The sequence below is a fragment of the Oncorhynchus nerka genome, linkage group LG16 (assembly GCF_034236695.1).
Source record: "Oncorhynchus nerka isolate Pitt River linkage group LG16, Oner_Uvic_2.0, whole genome shotgun sequence".
NCBI classification, from domain to species: domain Eukaryota; kingdom Metazoa; phylum Chordata; class Actinopteri; order Salmoniformes; family Salmonidae; genus Oncorhynchus; species Oncorhynchus nerka.
Window position 1 is genome coordinate 48,260,306 of NC_088411.1, and position 17,500 is coordinate 48,277,805.

The window sequence follows — 17,500 nt, forward strand, 5'->3', positions numbered from 1 at the left end:
GGAGCTTACAATCAACAGGTCCATATCAACCACCCCCAGCACCACCTCAGAGGCTAAGGTTTTCTGAGAGTGAAGCTACACGTCTCAGGTCAGTACAGCCTCAGTCTTAAGACAGTGGTAGTGGTGTAGTGGAACCCTTCACTATGTCTGGAGTTAAGGTGTTCCGGCTAGCTGTGAGGGGCAACAGGAAACTGTTTTTCGATGAAGCAGTGAAAGCTGACGATAGTTCCTCTATGAGCCTCCGTGATGTCTCTGTCTCCCAACCTGCTACTAGACTGGACTGTGCCTTCCTGCCTCCACTAAATGTGCATGAGAAGCTTCACCACCCAGTGAGTGAGGCTAGCTTCACCTCACACAACTTCCTCAGCGTCAAGAAGCCAGAGACCCCACCACCACCACAGTCGGCTCTGCCTGGGGACAGACCACCAACCCTGACCCCACCACAGTCAGCTCTGCCTGGGGACAGACCACCAACCCTGACCCCACCACAGTCAGCTCTGCCTGGGGACAGACCACCAACCCTGACCCCACCACAGTCAGCTCTGCCTGGGGACAGACCACCAACCCTGACCCCACCACAGTCAGCTCTGCCTGGGGACAGACCACCAACCCTGACCCCACCACAGTCAGCTCTGCCTGGGGACAGACCACCAACCCTGACCCCACCACAGCCAGCTCTGCCTGGGGACAGACCACCAACCCTGACCCCACCACAGCCAGCTCTGCCTGGGGACAGACCACCAACCCTGACCCCACCACAGCCAGCTCTGCCTGGGGACAGACCACCAAACCTGACCCCACCACAGTCGGCTCTGCCTGGGGACAGACCACCAACCCTGACCCCACCACAGCCAGCTCTGCCTGGGGACAGACCACCAACCCTGACCCCACCACAGCCAGCTCTGCCTGGGGACAGACCACCAACCCTGACCCCTCCTGACCTCCGTAGGGAGCCTAAGGAGAAGACTCAGACAAGTAGAACGGTTAAAGGGTCAGAGGCCAAGGTCTCAGAGAGAGAAAAGGAGGATGGAGAAAATAAGAATGGTGGAAGGAAGCATGGAGGAGACTCATCTCAACTAACTTCTCTCAGTATAGTTTCTGGTGAACCTGCCCTTGAACCAGACCCAGACCCAGTCCCAGACCCATTCCCAGACTCAGTCCCATGTCCAGACCCAGTCCCAGACTCAGTCCCATGTCCAGACCCAGACCCATTCCCAGACTCAGTCCCATGTCCAGACCCAGTCCCAGTCCCACACCCAGTCCCAGACTCAGAGCAGGCGGATATCAAACTTCCTAACCAGTCTTCTTTAGATCCTATGAAGGGTACAGAGGGGCCTCAGAGTTCCAGAGACTCTCCCTCTGAGTCTGAGACCGTGCCTGTTGTTAAGCCTGGATCTGAGCCAGTCACTAAGGCTCATGTTCCAGCAGAAACATTCTTTGACCTGCCCTCCCCTTCCCTGAGTGATCAGTCTGATAGTAATGAGCCCATAGTGATACTGACGCGTCCAGGTCCCATGCTGAGTCACTTGGAGTTCATCAATGAATGTGACGTTTCACCTCCTGGACTCTGGGACTGTCATGGTGGCAGTCACTGTGACAGCATTGCACTTCATGATCATGTGACAGGGGAAATGACATCACTTCCTGATCATGTGACAAGGGAAATGTCATCACTTCCTGATCATGTGACAGGGGAAATGAGACAGGCAGCATCTGTAATAGTGGATTCAGATTACAGAGATTACCTGAGACACAGGGAGGATGAGTATGAGACTGGTGACTGTGGTGACAAAGGACCACTGGCTGACAAGGAGGAAGAGGAAGTTGTTGAGAAGCTTCTAGAACAAGTGCCCGTCTCTAAATCACCATCTCAGGCTACAACAGTATCAACAGCTGGATCTGATAACACCATTCCCCTACATGCATTTAACATTGGAGCTGAGCCCAAGGTAGAAGAGCCTGTCAGGGTAAATCTGTCCCGTAGTGCCGTGTCCGTTAAAAATGTCATTAACGATGACAGCCCAACACCCAGTGCTGAGCAGCCAATCAGCAGCCGGCCTCGTGATGTAAACACAGAGGACAAACGGAAAGACAAGGGGAAGAGGAAGGACGAGAGGAGACAAAATGAAACGGAAGACGAAGACAAAAAGGGAGATCAGAATCTCTCTCGTAAACGACAGGAAATGGAGGAGGATGACAAGCAGAAAGGAAAAGGGAATCGGACAAGTAAACAACAAGAGAGTAATGAGACTGATCAAACAACAGGACAGGAAATCGGAGGGACCAGATATCATTCAGAACAGAAACAGACAGAGTCACAAATATTGTCTGAGCTGGACCAGAGAGACGAGAACAGTGGAAGACCAGGCTCTGGCCTCATTTGGCCCCCCCTGGCTCCTCTGGGGTCGCCCCTGGCTCCTCTGGGGCCCCGCCTGGCTCCTCTGGGGCCCCCTGGCTCCTCTGGGGTCGCCCCTGGCTCCTCTGGGGTCGCCCCTGGCTCCTCTGGGGCCCCCCCTGGCTCCTCTGGGGCCCCCCCTGGCTCCTCTGGGGCCCCCCCTGGCTCCTCTGGGGCCCCCCCTGGCTCCTCTGGGGCCCCCCTGGCTCCTCTGGGGCCCCCTGGCTCCTCTGGGGCCCCCCTGGCTCCTCTGGGGCCCCCTGGCTCCTCCGGGGCCCCCTGGCTCCTCCGGGGCCCCCTGGCTCCTCCGGGGCCCCCTGGCTCCTCCGGGGCCCCCCCTGGCTCCTCTGGGGCCCCCCCTGGCTCCTCTGGGGTCGCCCCTGGCTCCTCTGGGGTCGCCCCTGGCTCCTCTGGGGCCCCCCCTGGCTCCTCTGGGGCCCCCCCTGGCTCCTCTGGGGCCCCCCCTGGCTCCTCTGGGGTCGCCCCTGGCTCCTCCGGGGCCCCCCCTGGCTCCTCTGGGGCCCCCCCTGGCTCCTCCGGGGCCCCCCCTGGCTCCTCTGGGGCCCCCTGGCTCCTCCGGGGCCCCCCCTGGCTCCTCTGGGGCCCCCCCTGGCTCCTCCGGGGTCGTCTAAGGACGTGTTATGTTCCAGTGGAGACTGTAGCCATTTATCCTCTCCCTCTGTGTTAGAACAAAGTCTCTGCCCCATGCTGCCTGTGCCAGCAACAGTACCAACAGAACCCTGTGCCAAGAGAGACTCCCCTGTACCTGATTTGACTGAAAATGCCGCTCTTATTCAATCAGATTCAGCGATTCTCCCAAAACTCTTTGCTCAGCAACACGAAAGAGAACATGAAGAGCAGCAGGAGAAGCCAGGATCCAGTCCAGGTTTAGAAACAGACAACGAACACACAGTGTTACTCCCAACTTCACCACTGTTGCCGGGGGTAACGCAGGGAGCAGAGAGGACCCCGGAAGGTTTGCGTCAGGGAGAGAACAGGAAGTCAGGTGATGGCAACTATGTCACCAATGGAGGGAAAGGTGGAGAAATAGGCGGAGAGAAGGATGGAGAGAAAAGACCAGACACAGAGGAGGGAGAGGGGAAGAGGACTGTAGAGGACTATAGTTTCAACCGTAGTCATGAAAAAGTCAATATGCCATCTCATAGTCACCATCGCTTCATTATAGACTGGGATAGTGGGGATGTTGAGAGAGACAACACCACGAGGACTGTCGTTAAAGTCCCTGTTGGTGGGGAAAAAAGACAGGACACAGATACAAACCAAAACACCAGACCAGGAGAAGTCAACTTCCTGTCTGATTCAGACAAGGAGGCCAAACCTAACCCAGTCTCAGACCACCAGACCAAAGGTACTGTCCCTGTCAAACTGATCCCAGACCAGTTCACAGACACTCCTGTCATAGTGGCTGACACTCACCCTGTTCAGGTCCATATCGAAGCCTCTGTACAGGATGCAGAATACAAGGCAGTTGAGCCGTCCTCGGTTTATGACTTGGTCAAAGCCAGCAACATGAGTGGAACTCAGGAGAGTCCTGGTCCCAAGGACGACACTGATCCTGAGCCTCGTGTGGTCCAGAAGTCCTTCAGTACAACAACCACCACAGAAAGCCCCACAGCAGCACAACTAGCTGACCCAGAGGTCACAGAAAGCCCCACAGCAGCACAACTAGCTGACCCAGAGGTCACAGAAAGCCCCACAGCAGCACAACTAGCTGACCCAGAGAGAGAGGTCACAGAAAGCCCCACAGCAGCACAACTAGCTGACCCAGAGAGAGAGGCCACAGAAAGCCCCACAGCAGCACAACTAGCTGACCCAGAGAGAGAGATCACAGAAAGCCCCACAGCAGCACAACTAGCTGACCCAGAGAGAGAGGCCACAGAAAGCCCCACAGCAGCACAACTAGCTGACCCAGAGAGAGAGGTCACAGAAAGCCCCACAGCAGCACAACTAGCTGACCCAGAGAGAGAGGTCACAGAAAGCCCCACAGCAGCACAACTAGCTGACTCCAAGAGAGAGGTCACAGAAAGCCCCACAGCAGCACAACTAGCTGACCCAGAGAGAGAGGCCACAGAAAGCCCCACAGCAGCACAACTAGCTGACCCAGAGAGAGAGGCCACAGAAAGCCCCACAGCAGCACAACTAGCTGACCCAGAGAGAGAGGCCACAGAAAGCCCCACAGCAGCACAACTAGCTGACCCAGAGGTCACAGAGGAGGATATTGAGGCCTTGAACAAGAAGAAAGAGAAGAGGATTAAAGACAGGAAACACAAGCAGAAGGAAAATAAGGAAAAACAGACTGGTCCAGAACAGACTGGTCCAGAACAGACTGGTCCTACCCCAGAACAGACTGGTCCAGAACAGACTGGTCCAGAACAGACTGGTCCTACCCCAGAACGGACTGGTCCTACCCCAGAACAGACTGGCCCAACCCCAGAACAGACTGGTCCAGAACAGACTGGTCCAGAACAGACTGGTCCAGAACAGACTGGTCCTACCCCAGAACAGACTGGTCCTTCCCCAGAACAGACTGGTCATACCCCTGAACAGACTGGTCCTACCCCAGAACAGACTGGTCCTACCCCAGAACAGACTGGTCCTACCCCAGAACAGACTGGTCATACCCCAGAACAGACTGGTCCTACCCCAGAACAGACTGGTCCTACCCCAGAACAGACTGGTCCAGAACAGACTGGTCCTACCCCAGAACAGACTGGTCCTATCCCAGAACAGACTGGTCCAGAACAGACTGGTCCAACCCCAGAACAGATTGGTCCTACCCCAGAACAGACTGGTCCAGAACAGACTGCTCCTACCCCAGAACAGATTGGGCCTACCCCAGAACAGACTGGTCCAGAACAGACTGGTCCAGAACAGACTGGTCCTACCCCAGAACAGATTGGTCCTACCCCAGAACAGACAGGTCCGATCCCAGAACGGACAGAGATGTCAGTTACTGGGTCTACCACAGAACAACAGACAGCACCACAAACAGAACCACAGACAGAACCACAGACAGAACCACATACAGAACCACGGACAGAGATGTCAGTTACTGGGTCCACCACGGAACCACAGACAGAACCACAGACAGAACCACAGACAGCACCACAGACAGAACCACAGACAGCACCACATACAGAACCACGGACAGAGATGTCAGTTACTGGGTCCACCATGGAACCACAGACAGAACCACAGACAGGCTGGTTGGCTGCTCTCAGATCCCTCTCTCAGTCCGACCAACAGAACACAGTACAGAGAACTCCAGAACCCAGGTACTGCGTTCTGCACTGTACATAGAGTGTGTGTGTGTGTGTACGTGTGTACGTGTGTGTGTGTGTGTACGTGTGTGTGTGTGTGTATGTGTGTGTGTGTGTGTGTGTGTGTGTACATGTGTACGTGTGTGTGTGTGTGTGTGTTTGTACATGTGTGTGTGTGTGTGTGTGTACATGTGTGTGTGAGTGTGTACATGTGTGTGTGTGTGTGTGTACATGTGTACGTGTGTGTGTGTGTGTGTGTGTGTGTGTTTGTACATGTGTACGTGTGTGTGCGTGTGTGTGTGTGTGTGTGTGTGTGTGTGTACATGTGTACGTGTGTGTGCGTGTGTGTGTGTGTGTGTTTTGTGTGTGTGTGTGTTGACTAGGGAGTGATTTTGTTTACGACTGTGTTGTTTTCTAATTCTTGTTATCACCGTAACACTCTTTCAAGCCCTCTGTAGGCTTACCGGTTTATTTTGAAATAAGGGTTGATGGGTTATAGCATCGGAAAGGACAACGCCCTGTTCATGTCTCATTATATATGATACGACTATAGTTACTGCTGTACAGCACTGCCTGGGATGTCGAACCACGAGTGTTGTCATGGAATCAGAGAGGACAGTAAAGAAAGCTTGTTTCTTTACAATATATAACAAGACGATGGGAAAAACTATCTAAAATATCCCAGTCATCATGCAGTTGCATTACATAACTACAGAAACTCCCACCTACACACCTACACATGTGTATTTATAACTATGGTGAAAGGCATGCTGGGCTTTTCAATGATGTCACATGTGTTAGGGGGTGTGATCTTGAAAATTTGTATCTTTCTGGTATTAAAAAAAAAGAGAAAATGTCTCCTGTCAAAATTAGCACATTTTATGGAAATGTTAAAAGAAGTGTGTGTTAAATTATAATTTTCTGACAGTTTGATATTCAAATCGTATCTACTAAGTGAATATCTCAGGAATAGTTGTCAGGACTGTCATATTTTTTTTCACCTTAAATAAGACCTAAATAAGAGCTATATTTTCACCTACTGTACACATTGACTGTAATGTTAATGTTTTCACCTACTGTACCCATTGACTGTTATGTTAATGTTTTTACCTACTGTACCCATTGACTGGAATGTTTTCACCTACTGTACACATTGACTGTTATGTTAATGTGTTTCTCCTACTGTACCCATTGACTGTAATGTTTCTACCTACTGTACACATTGACTGTAATGTTAATGTTTTTACCTACTGTACCCATTGACTGTTATGTTAATGTGTTTCTCCTACTGTACCCATTGACTGTAATGTTTCTACCTACTGTACCCATTGACTGTAATGTTAATGTTTCTACCTACTGTACCCATTGACTGGAATGTTTTCACCTACTGTACCCATTGACTGGAATGTTTTCACCTACTGTACCCATTGACTGTAATGTTAATGTTTTTACCTACTGTACCCATTGACTGTAATGTTAATGTTTTTACCTACTGTACCCATTGACTGTAATGTTAATGTTTTCACCTACTGTACCCATTGACTGTAATGTTAATGTTTTTACCACCTACTGTACCCATTGACTGGAATGTTTTCACCTACTGTACCCATTGACTGTAATGTTTTTTCACCTACTGTACCCATTGACTGTAATGTTAATGTTTCACCTACTGTACCCATTGACTGTAGTGACTGTAATGTTAATGTTTTCTACCTACTGTACCTGTAATGTTTTCATTGACTTGACTAATGTTAATGTTTTCACCTACTGTACCCATTGACTGTAATGTTAATGTTTTCTACCTACTGTACCCATTGACTGTAATGTTTCACCTACTGTACCCATTGACTGTAATGTTAATGTTTTCACCTACTGTACCCATTGACTGTAATGTTAATGTGTTTCACCTACTGTACCCATTGACTGTAATGTTAATGTTTTCACCTACTGTACCCATTGACTGTAATGTTAATGTTTCACCTACTGTACCCATTGACTGTAATGTTAATGTGTTTCACCTACTGTACCCATTGACTGTAATGTTAATGTTTCACCTACTGTACCCATTGACTGTAATGTTAATTTTCCACCTACTGTACCCATTGACTGTAATGTTTCACCTACCTAATGTTTTCTACTGTACCCATTGACTGTAATGTTAATGTTTTCACCTACTGTACCCATTGACTGTAATGTTAATGTTTTCTCCTACTGTACCCATTGACTGTAATGTTAATGTTCCACCTACTGTACCCATTGACTGTAATGTTAATGTTTTCTACCTACTGTACCTATTGACTGTAATGTTAATGTTTTCACCTACTGTACCCATTGACTGTAATGTTAATGTTTTCACCTACTGTACCCATTGACTGTAATGTTTGTGTTTCACCTACTGTACCCATTGACTGTAATGTTAATGTTTTCACCTGCTGTACCCATTGACTGTAATGTTTTCTACCTACTGTACCCATTGACTGTAATGTTAATGTTTTCTCCTACTGTACCCATTGACTGTAATGTTTTTTACCTACTGTACCCATTGACTGTAATGTTTTCTACCTGCTGTACCCATTGACTGTAATGTTTCCACCTACTGTACCCATTGACTGTAATGTTAATGTTTTCACCTACTGTACCCATTGACTGTAATGTTTGTTTTCACCTACTGTACCCATTGACTGTAATGTTAATGTTTGACTGTAATGTTCTCTACCTACTGTACCCATTGAATGTAATGTTAATGTTTTCACCTACTGTACCCATTGGCTGTAATGTTAATGTTTTCTACCTACTGTACCCATTGACTGTAATGTTTCCACCTACTGTTTCCATTGACTGTAATGTTAATTGTTTCACCTGCTGTAATTGACTAATGTTTTCTACCTACTGTACCCATTGAATGTAATGTTAATGTTTCCACCTACTGTACCCATTGACTGTAATGTTTTCACCCTACTGTACCCATTGACTGTAATGTTTTCTACCTACTGTACCCATTGACTGTAATGTTAATGTTTCACCTACTGTACCCATTGACTGTAATGTTTTCACCTACTGTTAAATGTTAATGTTTTCTCCTACTGTACCCATTGACTGTAATGTTAATGTTTCCACCTACTGTACCCATTGACTGTAATGTTAATGTTTTCTACCTACTGTACCCATTGACTGTAATGTTAATGTTTCACCTACTGTACCCATTGACTGTAATGTTAATGTTTTCACCTACTGTACCCATTGACTGTAATGTTAATGTGTTTCACCTACTACTGTACCCATTGACTGTAATGTTAATGTTTTCTACCTACTGTACCCATTGACTGTAATGTTAATGTTTCCACCTACTGTACCCATTGACTGTAATGTTAATGTTTTCACCTACTGTACCCATTGACTGTAATGTTAATGTTTTCACCTACTGTACCCATTGACTGTAATGTTTTCTACCTACTGTACCCATTGACTGTAATGTTTCTACCTACTGTACCCATTGACTGTAATGTTAATGTGTTTCACCTACTGTACCCATTGACTGTAATGTTAATGTTTTCACCTACTGTACCCATTGACTGTAATGTTTTCCACCTACTGTACCCATTGACTGTAATGTTAATGTTTTCACCTACTGTACCCATTGACTGTAATGTTAATGTTTTCACCTACTGTACCCATTGACTGTAATGTTAATGTTTTCTACCCCATTGACTGTAATGTTAATGTTTTCACCTACTGTAACCATTGACTGTAATGTTTCCACCTACTGTACCCATTGACTGTAATGTTAATGTTTTCACCTGCTGTACCCATTGACTGTAATGTTTGTTTACCTACTGTACCCATTGACTGTAATGTTAATGTTTTCATTTACATTTACATTTACTTTAATGTTTTCTACCTACTTATCCAGACTGTAATGTTTTCACCTGCTGTGGACCCATTGACTGTAATGTAATGTTTTCTTACCTACTGTACCCATTGACTGTAGTGTTAATGTGATTTCCGCTGTCCTGGCTGTAGGGTTTTGTTCCCATTGACTAATGTTTTCACCTACTGTACCCATTGTTTGGGTGTACCTGTGTGAGGTAGTGAGGTGCTCGTTCCCTCACAGCTGTAGGCAAGCACCATGGTCTGTTTTCTGGACCTACTGAGGAGCCATTGGGAATGTTGAATGTTAAGTGTTTCCACCTACTGCAGTAATCCAGACATTGACAAGTGCCTGGATTAACCTGTTAATGTTTTGTTGTAGAGCATGAACCTACTGTAACCCATTGATGTGTTATTTGAATGTTAGGATGCCTGTAATGTTTTAGCCTCTGGGACGAGGACTGGAGTTGTCAACCGTGATGGCGTCATGGAACCTCCTTCCCCGGGAGGAAGAGCAGCTCCGTCTTGACTGTAATGTTAATGTTTTCCCACCTGACTGTAGACCATTGACCTGTAATGGGGGAAAGGAGAAGATTAATGTTTCACCTACTGATACCCATTGACTGTAATGTTCTCTACCTACTGTACCCATTGACTGTAATGTTAATGTTTTCTACCTACTGTACCCATTGCCCAATGTATGATTAATGTTTCCACCTACTGTACCCATTGGCTGTAATGTTAATGTTTTCAGTCTTGAAACCTGACTGATTTGGATCAAGAAGGTCTTCTGACTAGCGGGAGAGCTGGCCAAGGACGGCACGTTCAAGAGTTTTGGAGAGAAAAGAAAGAATTGACTGTAATGTTAATGCAACTGTTTGAAGACAATGGAATGTTTCAGGGATGAGTGATGAGCATTGACTGGAGAAGGTTTCACCTAGATGGTCTGGAGAAGAGAGGAGGGGATAGGGTCAAGCGGGCAGGTTGTTGGGCGGCCGGCCGTCAACTGTTAATGTTCTGGAGAGAGAGGGAGAAAGAGGTCAGAGCACAGGGTAGGGCAGTGTGACCCATTGACTGTAGCAAACGAATGTGTTTCACCTTCTGTACCCATTGACTGTAATGTGCAGAGAGGGAGGAGGGGGGAGGGGGAGGAGGATTCAAGAGGGAGGAGAAGGTGGCTACCTATGCTTGGAATTTACCCATGGTAGACAGCAGAGACAGAGGAGGAAAATGTAATGTTTTCTATGCCAGGTCTGCAGGGAGGCCCATTGACTGTAATGTTTTCGAGCCGGCCTGGACCCATTGACATGAGAGTCAAAGTTGAGGAGGCAGAATCAGGAGATAGGTTGGAATTTGAGCAGAGGGAAAGTGATAGGATTCAGAGGAGAGAGTACCCTAGAGAGCTGTTGGGACCCATTGACTGTAATGTTTTCACCTAGTGGTACCCATTGACTGTAATGTTAATGTTTTTGCCTGCCTACTGTACCCATTGACTGTAATGTTAATGTTTTCACCTAGGCTCAACCCATTGACTGGAGGGCGATAAATGATAATGTTTAAGCTTGAAAGGGCTGGTAACTGTTGGAATTCAAAGGAGGCGATAGACAGATGGGTAAGGGAAAGAGAGAACCACTTGGGAGTGAATGTGCCACACCTACTGTGTGCGACCACATTGACTGTAATGTTAATGTTTTCACCTACTGTACCCATTGACTGTAATGTTAATGTTTTTCCAGAGGCACCTACTGTAACCCATTGACTGTAATGTTAATGTTTCCTGTGCCTAGAGAACAGGGATAGACAGACACATTTGACAGGCTAGACTGTAATGTTAATGTTTTCAATGACAAGTGGACTACACGTCTGTTCACTGTAGCCAGAATCTAATTGACTGTTAAAATGATAGAGTACTGCTGGGGTAGGCTATGTTTCACCTACTAATCAAGTCCATTGACTGTAATGTTAATGTGCTTGGCTCAGCAGTGTTGTTACTGTACCCATTGACTGTAATGTTAATGTTTCACCTACTGACTACCCATTGACTGTAATGTTAATGTTTCAGCTATGTAGCTAGCTACGATCAAACAAATCACACCGTTGGGACTGTAATGAAATGAAGTGAAAAAGTTAATGTTTCACCTACTGTACCCATTGACTGTAATGTTAATGTTTCACCTACTGTACCCATTGACTGTAATGTTAATGTTTCACCTACTGTACCCATTGACTGTAATGTTAATGTTACACCTACTGTACCCATTGACTGTAATGATAATGTTAAGGTTCATATTTACTTCCTAATTACCACTACAGAGGACAATTTTGCCCTAAACAATAAAATATAAAATAAATAATAATAATATTGGGATTATGTTTTTTTCACCCTAAAAACGTATGTTATTTAAAAAATGTATATAAATCCCAAATGATTAAATCCCCCACACACACATTGCGGCCAGCGAAGATAATTTAAACAAAACGTTTTTGAGTTCATTTAGTTCTATACGTTTTGCCATGTAGAGAAAATGCTGCAGTTTTAAAGCAAGTTTGCTGAAACTCTACTCATTTCGCCTCGGGGCGCAGAGGAAAATGAGCTGCTTTTACAGCTACAGGGCCTTCTGAAAGTATTCATACCCTTTTACATATTCCACAGTTTCAGCCTGAATTCAAAATGGTATAAATATACTGTATAGTGATATGCAGTGATTACAGCCGTGAATCTTTCTGGGTAAGTCTCTAAGAGTAATTACAGCTGTGAGTCTTTCTGGGTAAGTCTCTAAGACTGATTACAGCTGTGAGTCTTTCTGGGTAAGTCTCTAAGAGTCATTACAGCTGTGAGTCTTTCTGGGTAAGTCTCTAAGAGCTGTGAGTCTTTCTGGGTAAGTCTCTAAGAGTGATTACAGCTGTGAGTCTTTCTGGGTAAGTCTCTAAGAGTGATTACAGCTGTGAGTCTTTCTGGGTAAGTCTCTAAGAGTGATTACAGCTGTGAGTCCTTCTGGGTAAGCTGCTAAGAGTAATTACAGCTGTGAGTCTTTCTGGGTAAGTCTCTAAGAGTAATTACAGCTGTGAGTCTATCTGGGTAAGCTGCTAAGAGTAATTACAGCTGTGAGTCTTTCTGGGTAAGTCTCGAAGAGTTATTACAGCTGTGAGTCTTTCTGGGTAAGTCTCTAAGAGTAATTACAGCTGTGAGTCTTTCTGGGTAAGTCTCTAAGAGTAATTACAGCTGTGAGTCTTTCTGGGTAAGTCTCTAAGAGTAATTACAGCTGTGAGTCTTTCTGGGTAAGTCACTAAGAGCTGTGAGTCTTTCTGGGTAAGTTTCTAAGAGCTGTGAGTCTTTCTGGGTAAGTCTCTAAAAGCTGTGAGTCTTTCTGGGTAAGTCTCTAAGAGCTGTGAGTCTTTCTGGGCAAGTCTCTAAGAGCTGTGAGTCTTTCTGGGTAAGTCTCTAAGAGCTGTGAGTCTTTCTGGGTAAGTCTCTAAGAGCTGTGAGTCTTTCTGGGTAAGTCTCTAAGAGCTGTGAGTCTTTCTGGGTAAGTCTCTAAGAGCTGTGAGTCTTTCTGGGTAAGTCTCTAAGAGCTGTGAGTCTTTCTGGGTAAGTCTCTAAGAGCTGTGAGTCTTTCTGGGTAAGTCTCTAAGAGCTGTGAGTCTTTCTGGGTAGGTCTCTAAGAGCTGTGAGTCTTTCTGGGTAAGTCTCTAAGAGCTGTGAGTCTTTCTGGGTAAGTCTCTAAGAGCTGTGAGTCTTTCTGGGTAAGTCTCTAAGAGCTTTCCACACCTGGATTGTATAATATTTGTACATTAATATAAAAAAAATACTTCAAGCTCTGTCAAGTTGGTGGTTGATCATTGCTAGACAACCATTTTCAAGTCTTGCCGTTGATTTTCAAGCTGGTTTAAGTCAAAGGTGGAGCTTGGCCACTCAGGATCATTCAATGTCATCTTGTTTAGCAACTCCTGTGTAGATTTGGCCTTGTGTTTTAGGTTATTGTCCTGCTGAAAGGTGAATTCATCTCCCAGTGTAGAGTTGGCCTTGTGTTTTAGGTTATTGTCCTGCTGAAAGGTGAATTTATCTCCCAGTGTCTGTTGGAAAGCAGACCGAACCAGGTTTTCCTCTAGGATTTTGCCTGTGCTTAGCTCTATTCTGTTTATTTTTATCCTAAAAAAACTCCTTGGTCCTTGCCGGTGACAAGCATACTCATAACATGATGCAGCCACCACCATGATTGAAATATGAAGAGTGGTACTCAGTGATGTGTTGTGTTGAATTTGCTTCAAACATAATGCTTTGTAATCCAGACATGAAGTTCATTTCTTTGCCACAATGTTTCCTTCTTTTCACTCTGTCGTTTAGGTTAGTATTGTGAAGTAACTACAATGTTGATCCATTCTCAGTTTTTTCCAATCACACAACCATTAAACTCTGTAACTGTTTTAAAGTCACCATTGGCCTCATGGTGAAATCCCTGAGCGGTTTCCTTCCTCACCGGCAACTTAGTTAGGAAGGACTCCTGTATATTTGTAGTGACTGGATTTATTGATGCACCATACAAACTGTATTTAATGACTTCACTATGCTCAATGGGATATTCAATGTCTGCTTTTTTTTATTTTTTATGTTTACCCATCTACCAATCGGTGCCCTTCTTTGGGAGGCATTGGAAAACATCCCTGGTGTTTGTGATTGAATCTGTGTCTGAAGTTCACTGCTCGACCTGAGGGACCTTACAGACAATTTTATGTGTAGGGTACAGAGATGAGGTAGTCATTAATAAATAATGTTAAAGTGAGCCCATGGTACTTACTATGTGACTTGTTACGCAAATGTTTACTTCTGAACGTACCTCTGAACGTACCTCTGAACGTACCTCTGAACGTACTTCTGAACGTACCTCTGAACGTACCTCTGAACGTACTCTGAACGTACTTCTGAACGTACTTCTGAACGTACCTCTGAACGTACCTCTGAACGTACCTCTGAACGTACTCTGAACGTACTTCTGAACGTACCTCTGAACGTACTCTGAACGTACTCTGAACGTACTTCTGAACGTACCTCTGAACGTACTCTGAACGTACCTCTGAACGTACTCTGAACGTACTCTGAACGTACTTCTGAACGTACCTCTGAACGTACTCTGAACGTACTCTGAACGTACTTCTGAACTCAGGCCGTAACAAAAGGGTGGAATACTTATTGACTCAAGACATTTCAGCTTCTCATTTTTTTCTAAATAATAATTCCAAGCATTTGTAAAAACACCTTGACATTATTGTGTGTAGGCCAAAAACACTTTGACATTATGGGGTATTGTGTGTAGGCCAGTGACACAACATCTCATTCAGATTCAGTAAACAAAATGTAAGTCAAGGGGTACAGTATGAATACTTGTATGAAGGCACTGTAATTTCCTGCATTTTTTTTATACATTTTGCGATTTGGTGGAGAGAAATGTTTGCCGTTTTTTAAAATATGATATCTGAGTGAGACTGACGAACAAAATCAACGGGGGCTCCCCGTGGCAGGTAATACGACCACGGTAACACGGGGCTCCCCGTGGCAGGTAATACGACCACGATAACACGTTTAGATAACACTAAATGAAGTCAACTTTGGGCGACATCTTTTTGAGTGAGAACCCATTACACCTCTTTGTTTCACTAAACACATTTAGCAATAATAAAATAAAAAAAGATCTGACGTGGGCTAAATGAGAGTAACAGATGGTACACAACCACGGCTAAATGAGAGTAACAGATGGTACACAACCACGGCTAAATGAGAGTAACAGATGGTACACAACCACGGCTAAATGAGAGTAACAGATGGTACACAACCACAACCACGGCTAAATGAGAGTAACAGATGGTACACAACCACAACCACGGCTAAATGAGAGTAACAGATGGTACACAACCACAACCACGGCTAAATGAGAGTAACAGATGGTACACAACCGCAACCACAACCACAACCACAACCACAACCGCAACCGCAACCGCAAACGCAAACGCAAACGCAAACGCAACCGCAACCACAACTACAACCACAACTACAACTACAACCACAACCACAACCACACACTTGGTGGTCAGATGGTATCCAATGGGCCCTGGTCAAAAGTAGTGCACTACATACGGAATAGGTTGCAATCTGGGATTCAGCCTCTGTGATGGAATTATAATGGAGGTCAATGGAGAGAACTGTAGTTCTATTATATCCAATGGGTTGACATCAGTAGTGACATCAGTAGGGACGTCTCCCCTGTCCTCTGGGACTAGAATAAGGCAATTCTCACAGGGGAGAATGCAGCCGTTGTTGTTTCACTTTTGGAAACAACAACAAACACACACACACACACACACACACACACACACACACACACACACACACACACACACACACACACACACACACACACACACAAGTGCATACACACACACACACACACACACACACACACACACACACACAAGTGCATACACACACACACACATACTACACACACACTCACACACACACACACACACATAGAACATTTAAATGTACACTACCGTTCCAAATTTTGGGCAACTGGCAGCTTCATTAAATAGTACCCGCAAAACACCAGTCTCAACGTCAACAGTGAAGAGGCGACTCCGAGATGCTGGCCTTCTAGGCAGTGTTGTAAAGAAAAAGCCATATCTCAGACTGGCCAATAAAAAGAAAAGATTAAGATGGGCAAAAGAACACAGACACTGGACAGAGGAACTCTGCCTAGAAGGCCTGCATCCCAGAGTCGCCTCTTTTGACATTGAGACTGGGGTTTTGTGGGTAATATTTAAATGAAGCTGCCAGTTGAAGACTTGTGAGCCGTCTGTTTCTCAAACTAGACACTCTAATGTACATGTCCTCTTCCTCAGTTGTGCACCAGGGTCTCCCACTCCTCTTTCTATTCTGGTTAGAGCCAGTTTGCGCTGTTCTGTGAAGGGAGTAGTACACAGCGTTGTACGAGATCTTCAGTTTCTTGGCAATTTCTCGCATGGGATAGCCTTAATTTCTCAGAACAAGAATAGACTGATGAGTTTCAGAAGACAGTACTTTGTTTCTGGACATTTTGAGCCTGTAATCAAACCCACAAATGCTAGTCTAAAACAGGCCAGTTTTATAGCTTCTTTAATCAGGACAACAGTTTTCAGCTGTGCTAACATAATTGTAAAATGGTTTCTAATGATCAATTAGCCTTTTAAAATGATAAACTTGGATTAGCTAACACAACGTGCCATTGGAACACAGGAGTGATGGTTGCTGATAATGGGCCTCTGTACACCTATGTAGATATTCCATAAAACCTACAATAGTCATTTACAACATTAACAATTTTAATGGAACAAAAAATGTGCTTTTCTTTCAAAAACAAGGACATTTCTAAGTGACCCCAAACTTTTGAACGGCTATTCTATATATTTTCCGTATATGACAACACTATTACCTCTCTCTCATTTTAAACCCTCTGCTACTTTTCAGACCCTTCCAGCCTCTGGAGCCTTTGGAGTCTCCTGTAGCAGAGTTTCATACCCTCTCTGAAGAGACAGCCACCCCTCTGGGCCAGAGAGAAGACACATTAGCGAAGGAAGAGGAGCTACCAGGACAAGAGAACACCTTTCCTCTACCAGGACAGGAGATACCAGGACAGGAGCTACCAGGACAGGAGCTACCAGGACAAGAGAACACCTTTCCTCTACCAGGACAGGAGCTATCAGGACAGGAGCTACCAGGACAAGAGAACACCTTTCCTCTACCAGGACAGGAGCTACCAGGACAGGAGCTATCAGGACAGGAGCTACCAGGACAGGAGCTATCAGGACAGGAGCTACCAGGACAGGAGCTATCAGGACAGGAGCTACCAGGACAGGAGCTATCAGGACAGGAGCTACCAGGACAGGAGCTACCAGGACAGGAGCTATCAGGACAGGAGAAGACCAT